This window comes from Meles meles, chromosome 9 (genome assembly GCF_922984935.1).
Source record: "Meles meles chromosome 9, mMelMel3.1 paternal haplotype, whole genome shotgun sequence".
Lineage (NCBI taxonomy): Eukaryota > Metazoa > Chordata > Mammalia > Carnivora > Mustelidae > Meles > Meles meles.
In genome coordinates this window covers 11,202,396-11,210,000 of record NC_060074.1, presented here as the reverse complement: position 1 = coordinate 11,210,000, position 7,605 = coordinate 11,202,396, and positions in this window count along the sequence as shown.

Below are 7,605 nucleotides of genomic sequence, written 5' to 3'. Positions count from 1 at the left end.
ATTAATATTGTCTCATATTTTGAATGTCATGTGTGTGGCATTCTCTGAAATTCTCAAATACTTTGGAGAAATAGGCAGGTCATAAGGAAAATTGAGCACTAATCAACTCAATTGTATGTTATATATCCATTAAAATTATGGTTACCGGGGACACCTGGGTGACTGCTGCCTCCAGCTCAGGTCATGATACCAGGGTCCTGGGAGCAAGTCCTACATTGGGCTCCTTGCTCAGCAGGGAGATTGCTTCTTCCTCTGCCTGCTGCTCCCCCTGCTTGTGCTTGCTCTCTCTCTCTCTCTTGCTCTCTCTGACAAATAAAAATCTTAAAAAAATATGGTTATGGGCACTATATCAAAATTTAGAAATGCTAAAATGCTTTATGATGTGGATAAAATAATTATGGTGTTGTGTAAGTAAACATATATTCTTCTAAAAGTCTTTAATTTATTTACAATAACCCTATTGGGTTAATAATAGTATTATACCAATTTTACAGATAAGGAAACTGAGACATAAATGGGAAAAGTAATTTGTCCCAAATCACACAGCTGGTAAGAGACCTGTACTTCTCAAAACAGGATTAGATGTCTTAAGGAAAACACTGAAGACAAGAAGAAAAAAGTAGGAGGTTAAATTATTGAAATGGAAAAGCCAATCTTATTATTTGTAGATGAAATGATCACCCACTTAGAGAATTTGAATAACCTGCAAAACCTTTATCATAAGAGAGTAAGGTGGTCATTAATTGCAAATGAAGAGCTTTCTTATATTTTAATAAAAAAACTATTATGGAATACAGTGCAAAAATTACTGTTTAAAATGAAACTTAAAATATGAAATCGTAATCAAACCAACAAGGGTCATAAATGAAGGGTGTACATCTGGGGTTTCAGAGTTTTGTATATGGCTCTAGACGTGAAGTTGTTGACTCTAGGAGGGAGCAGGGGTGACCAAGAACACAAAGTTCTGCTGATTTTTGAAATTCTGCTAATGAGTACAAAAGGAACTGAAGAGCTTTTAGATAACTTAATAACTGAAAACTGGTGTTGTAGAAAGTTCTTTAAGTTTTTTTTTTAAACCAAGTGCAGAATGTTTTTTTTTTTTCATTTTATTTATTTTTCAGTGTTCCAAAATTCATTGTTTATGCACCACACCCAGTTCTCCACGCAATACGTGCTCTCCTTAATGCCCACCACCAGGCTTACCCAACTTCCTACTCCTCCAAAACCCTCAGTTTGTTTCTCAGAGGCCACAGTCTCTCATGGTTTGTCTCCCTCTCCTATTTTCCCCATATTACTTCTCCTCTCCATCTCCCAATGTCCTCTGTGTTATTCCTTATGCTCCACAAGTAAGTGAAACCATATGATACTTGACTCTCTCTGCTTGACTTATTTCACTCAGCATAATCTCTTCCAGTCCCGTCCATGTTGCTACAAAAGTTGGGTTTTCATCCTTTCTGATGGAGGCATAATACTCCATTGTATATATGGACCACATCTTCCTTATCCATTCGTCCGCTGAAGGGCATCTTGGTTCTTTCCACAGTTTGGCGACCGTGGCCATTGCTGCTATGAACATTGGGGTACAGATGGCCCTTCTTTTCACTACATCTGTATCTTTGGGGTAAATACTTAGTAGTACAATTGCAGGGTCATAGGGAAGCTCTATTTTTAATTTTTTGAGGAATCTCCACACTGTTTTCCAAAGTGGCTGCAGCAACTTGCATTCCCACCAACAGTGTAAGGAGGGTTCCCCTTTCTCCGCATCCTCTCCAACACTTGTTGTTTCCTGTCTTGTTGATTTTGGCCATTCTCCAAATGCAGACTTTTACAATATTTAGAATTATCCTGGAATGGTCCCATTGTTTTGGAACGGTCCTGTTATATATAAAAGAAATTTGAAGAAGAGCAGTTTAGTTGTCCCAAATTACCTTGTTTTATGTTTTGCAAAAGATACCAGTTATTTGCTTCCTTTTTGCCTAACCTAACCACTTTTTATTTATTTCTTCTTTGATACCCATCACTATATCAAATCAAGGGGGCACAAATGATAGAAAAAATCATTTTAGTACTGGATTCAGAGGCCTTATAGAAGGCATAGTGGACTGTTTTTAGTAGGATAGGGCAGTTTGATTCATTGGACTTATGCTTGAATCATTTCTCAGGTATCCACAGACAACCTTAGATGGGGACTCTCTCCCTCCCCCACCTCCCTCCACACCTGGATTCCTCTGTGTAGGCAGGAAACTGTGTTTTCATCATGAAAGCTGAGCAGTTTCATCATCCTGGCTATTTCTAAATTGGATTACAGCAATGTGACTTGTATGGGGGCATAATGTTGGATAAGGATGTTAGCAGTTCCAGAATCTAACTCAGTTGCCTTTCTATGATTGGAGGGCTTTATTCTGAAGATTCCAAGGTATTCCATGAAATGAGTGCCATGATATAGAAGAAAAGTCTCCCACAGGTGAGGATGTGGGAATGTACCTGTGTCAAAACTTTGATTATGAAATAGGCCATCGATGTTCTGTCTTTGCTGAAGATTTTTACTACAACCTTAAAACATCCATATAGCCTTGCATCATTCAGGTCTTCTTTCACTTCTTTAATAACTACGTTTAAAACACTATGCTAAGAGTTTGGGGGAGAGAGAGAGAGAGAGAGAGAGGAATAAAGAGGAATAATGCACTAATTCAGGTTTTAATATGATAGGAATTGCCCATGGTCTTCTATCTCTCCACTTATAAATAGCCAACAGTTATTTGGTTACACATTCTACTAGATAATATCTAGAGAGTGCTATCATTTACTGCTTAATAAATGCTCACTGAAATTAAATAAAAAAGAAAGCTGGGGCACCTGGGTGGCTCAGTGAGTTAAAGCCTCTGCCTTCGGCTCAGGTCATGATCCCAGAGTCCTGGGATCGAGCCCTGCATCCTCCTCTCTCTCTGCCTATCTCTCTGCCTACTTGTGATCTCTGTCAAATAAGTGGATAAAATATTTAAAAAAAATAAAAAATAGAGCTATGATTATAGCTGTGCTAATTTTTTTTTTTTTAAAGATTTTATCTATTTATTTGAGAGAGAGAGAGTGAGAGAAAACATGAGGGCTGAGAAGGTCAAAGGGATAAGCAGACTCCCCATGGAGCTGGGAGCCTAATGCAGGACTCAATCCTGGGGCTCTGAGATCATGACCTGAGCTGAAGGCAGTCGTTTAACCAACTGAGCCACCCAGGCACCCCGCTGTTCTAATTCTTAGGTGATTCCAGACAAGAGAACATCTGGGATTGTGGAACTTTCTGTGCCCTTAGAAAAGCTTTCTAAAAGATTCTTAAACTTGGTGTGTATGTGTTTTAGGCTTAATTTCCTTGCATTCCCTACAGCTCTCCCATTACCCATCTTATTTTGCTCCATTCTAAAGGCATAATTCTCAAAGCATGTGGCACTTTGGTGATGGACATTTCACAAGAACCTTAGATTGAACTGTGGCATCTAGGATTGCTACCATTACTGTGGGGTTGGTCATTAATGCCCCATGGCTTAGTGGCAGAGAATTAGAGGCTATCACAGTTGTGGGGTCAGTGAAGAATAGAAGAAACCTGATGGAAGATGAAGTTCTTTGAACATAGCCTACCAACAAGGCCATGTGGCAGCCACTTCAGCCCATCAAAGCTCTCCTGGAACATTTTCAGGAAGAACTTGATTGCAAGCTATGCCTGGCTGCTTTCACTTCTCATTTCAACAACACTGGGCATATTTTCTAAACTCTTGTGAGCATAATAACAGACAAGCTACCCTGTAATGCAAGGCTATAATTCCACTGAGCGGTGCTGGCGGTAACATGTACCATGAAGTCAGAATCTGAGTGGTTTGTCACCAGAACCCCCAGGGTGGAATTATAGCCTCATTCATTTCTTGCTTATTTCTTGAATATGTAGATGTCATTTGCCCCTTCCATCATCTCCCCTGTAGTTCTTGCCCCTTGATTTCTTGGCCACCAAAGAATACCTTATCTCTTACTGTTTTGATGATTTCCTATACCATTGACATTTTTAACTCTGTGATACGGACATGTTTCTGCTTTCTTGTTTTTGTCAGAGGTTTGCTGCTGCAGGGTCAGGTTACTCAGAATGGTCATTAGATTTCGGCCCTGGAAGTAGTGACTATAGGGCCCTGTTCAGCCTTGCTTATAATGGAGGTTAACTTTACATGTAGAGAAGCAAGACAGAGCAGACTGAGGCTTGGGGGAGGCTGTAAGGAAAGACTGATAGAGCAAAGAAGGGCTACATCCAAACACGGAAGAAGGAGCTTCCTAATAGTTTGGTGAGTCCGGAAATAAGTAAGTACATATACATATCCCCATGTGTGTGTATATATATATATACACACACACATATATATATATACAATTTCATGAATATGTACATATGTGTGTATTCATGAAAACTAGCATAAAAATAACAATTATAGTTTTATAGCTTTAAACTATGAGAATTTACTTTAACCTTCCCCAAAACCTAGGGTTCTGCATGATTCAACTGTCATTTGTCTGATTTTTAAATCAATTGCAGTGTAACTCCAGAAGACTTGATGAAGAACATGTCTTTATTGTAGATTTCCCTGAAGTGAGAATTCAGGGGTTTAACCTATTTCAAACCATAGCAGATGTTATATGTCTCTTTTAACCCAGAGTGTCCCATTGATTGCTGCTTCTAAAAGCTTTTCTCATTCGAATGAGCCCTTCCCTATTGACTTTTTCCCCCTCCTGTGTTTCTCTACTGTTTTTATCCTGAGCTCTCCCGTAGGATATCCCCAGTGGCTCTACCTAATACCTGGAAATTTGAGTTTATCTTTCATTCAAATGGTTTTTCCTATGAAGATAACATCCCAGGCCCTGGAATTCTGGTGAATGATTCTGAATGAGTGTTTTTACTAAATGCCAAGCATTAGGTTGGTTCATTTATGTTTTATAATAGCCCATTAGATTTATATATGGTTGATAATCCCAGTTTATACCTGTAGACATTGAAATGTCAGTTCTGTTAGGTAATTGCCTAAGGCAATCACAGCATTAGTAACTAGCAGTCATGATTTGAACTCAGATCTTTTGCTTTGAAAACTAGCTATTGAGATAAGGGCTTATAGCTGGAAGGCAGGTCAAGAGAAAGCAGGATTTCTTTGAGAATTAGCTGTTAGAGGTGAGTTCAGGGATTACGTGAAGACTTAGAAAGGGCCCACATGGCTCTTTACATTAATTTCCCCATTTGCACTTCTCCCTACATTATCTGGCTGAAGCACGGTGTTATAACAGTCTAATTATCTTCTCCATCTAACACAGGCCCATAATGTTCCTTGATTGTGATGTTAATAATTGCTTTGCTTAAATATCCACCTCCACTGGACTTATGTGTTTTGCAGGACGATAAATTATCTATTGCTCGAGGCTGTTTTTCCTGTACAAAAATATTTCAAATGATATTCTTTTCAGTAATGCATACTTCATTTCGTTTTTCTTTATTTTCTTAACTAGTGAACAACGTTGAACATGTCTTTTTGTTTCTTCCTCTTTCTAATGGGGTGCCTCTAATTTTTTATGATTCAGTGTGAATTTTACTGCTGATTTTTAATTCCTTTTTGTATAGGTAAGACAACATTCTTCTATTCTTTCCTTTTTTTCCTTGGGATTTCATCTTAAATTTTATCAATATTTTGGCACTTACTAATTTATGGTTTTCTTCTTTAACCTATTCATTTGGTGCATAGCATTAATAGAATGTCTAATGTTAACCCATTCTTGCAGTTTGAAATAAATCTACTTAGTCATGGTATATTCTTCTTTTAATACACTGCTGAATTCAATTCACTATGTAGTATTTAGAATTTATGCATCCATATTCATGAGTCTTCTATTTTGTAGTAGTGTGCATTATTTTTGTGAGGGTTATGTAAGACTTGTAAAATGAATTAGGAAGCTTTCTATTTCTACTTCAAAGCTCTGGAATATCTTAAACAGATAATTTTTCTCCTGATATTTTAATGGAACTTGCCCATAAAACTGACAGGGCCTGGCATCTTTTCTATTTCTTTAAAAATCTTAAAAATCTTTTTAAATCTTTTTCTGATTTTCATTCTCTTACTAAGTGGATTCTGGTAATTTTTATGTTTATTTTATTTAGTCTTTTAAATTTGCTTTCTTGATTTATATGCTTTTTATTACTTTTTAAATCACCTCCAAAGGAGAATTTATTCTCACCCCTGGCTAATAGTGAGTTTTGACTATATGCCAGGCACTGTTCTAGGCATCAGAATACAACTGTTAGCAAGATAGGTGGGATCCTGCTCTCATGGGTTTCATTAAGGATCATTTTTGTTCTCTCTCTCAAGACAATTGCTGAATGTTTGGGTTTTATTTATCACTTTGCCTGTTTAAAACCCCTTTCTTTTTTGTCTTCTAATAAATTAGACTTTATTTTAATATTCTTTTCTTCCATTTTCTTTTATTGTTTACTTCTTGCCACTCTTTTAATGTTTTATATTCTACTTAGTATTAATATTGACTTTTCTTTTTAATTAAATTTGTCTAGGACAGTTTGCCTATTCTTTTATTTTCAACAATTTTGATTGTTCTATTATATTGTCTTTTATAACTAGCACGTTATTGAATTTTTTCTTTGATCCAATATAATAGTCTTTAAAAATATATTTACTTTAAAATATGAAAAAGGCTCTATTTTTATTATAAAAATATGTATTTACCATTAAACAGTAAACCAACAATAAAAATCAAGTACAAAACACAATAAAAAATTCTGTCCCTAGAAATAAAAATAATATTTTCCTGACAGCTCATTTTTTTTATATGGTTACACACACAGACACTTAACTTTAGTTAGATGGGATTATATTCTGCAGGCTGTTTGTAGCCTGCTTTTTATTTTCACTCAGAAATATGTCAGGCTGACCTTTCCAAATTTTTAAATATTGCTCTGTAGTATCCATTTCAATGATTATATACTACTCCATCTATCTTTTATTAGGAAAATTAACTCATTAATATTTGGAGTGCTCACTACTATATTTGGCTTTAGTTTTTATCAAGTTATTTTATCTTTATGTTTATGATTCCTTACTTTTGTTTTTCTATATATTGCTGTACTTATTGTTATTCTTTTCATTTCTTTGAATGTCTTAAAAGTTATGGATCCTTGGTATATACTTATGGTTTACTTTGAATGTTTTAAAGTTCTCAGTGTTTTTTCCTTTATAAGTACTAAGAATGAAACTATCTATGATTTTATTTTAAAAAATAATTTTAGCACATTTTAACTACTGCTGTCCCTTGGCTGTTATAACAGAATACCATAGACTGGGAAACTGTGAGAAATTTATTCTCACAGTTCTAGAGGCTGGGAAGTGGAAAATCAAGGTACTAGCAGATCCAGTGTCTGGGGCAGTCACTATTCTTGTTTTGCAGTTATCTGTCTTTGTTTTGTATCCTGATGTGGTAGAGAGCAGAAAGGGAGAGAGGAAAGGTGAGAGAGAGGTGGGTCTCATATCTCTGTTGTGGTCTTCTTCTTCTCCTTCTCCTCCTCCTCCTCTTCTACCTCTT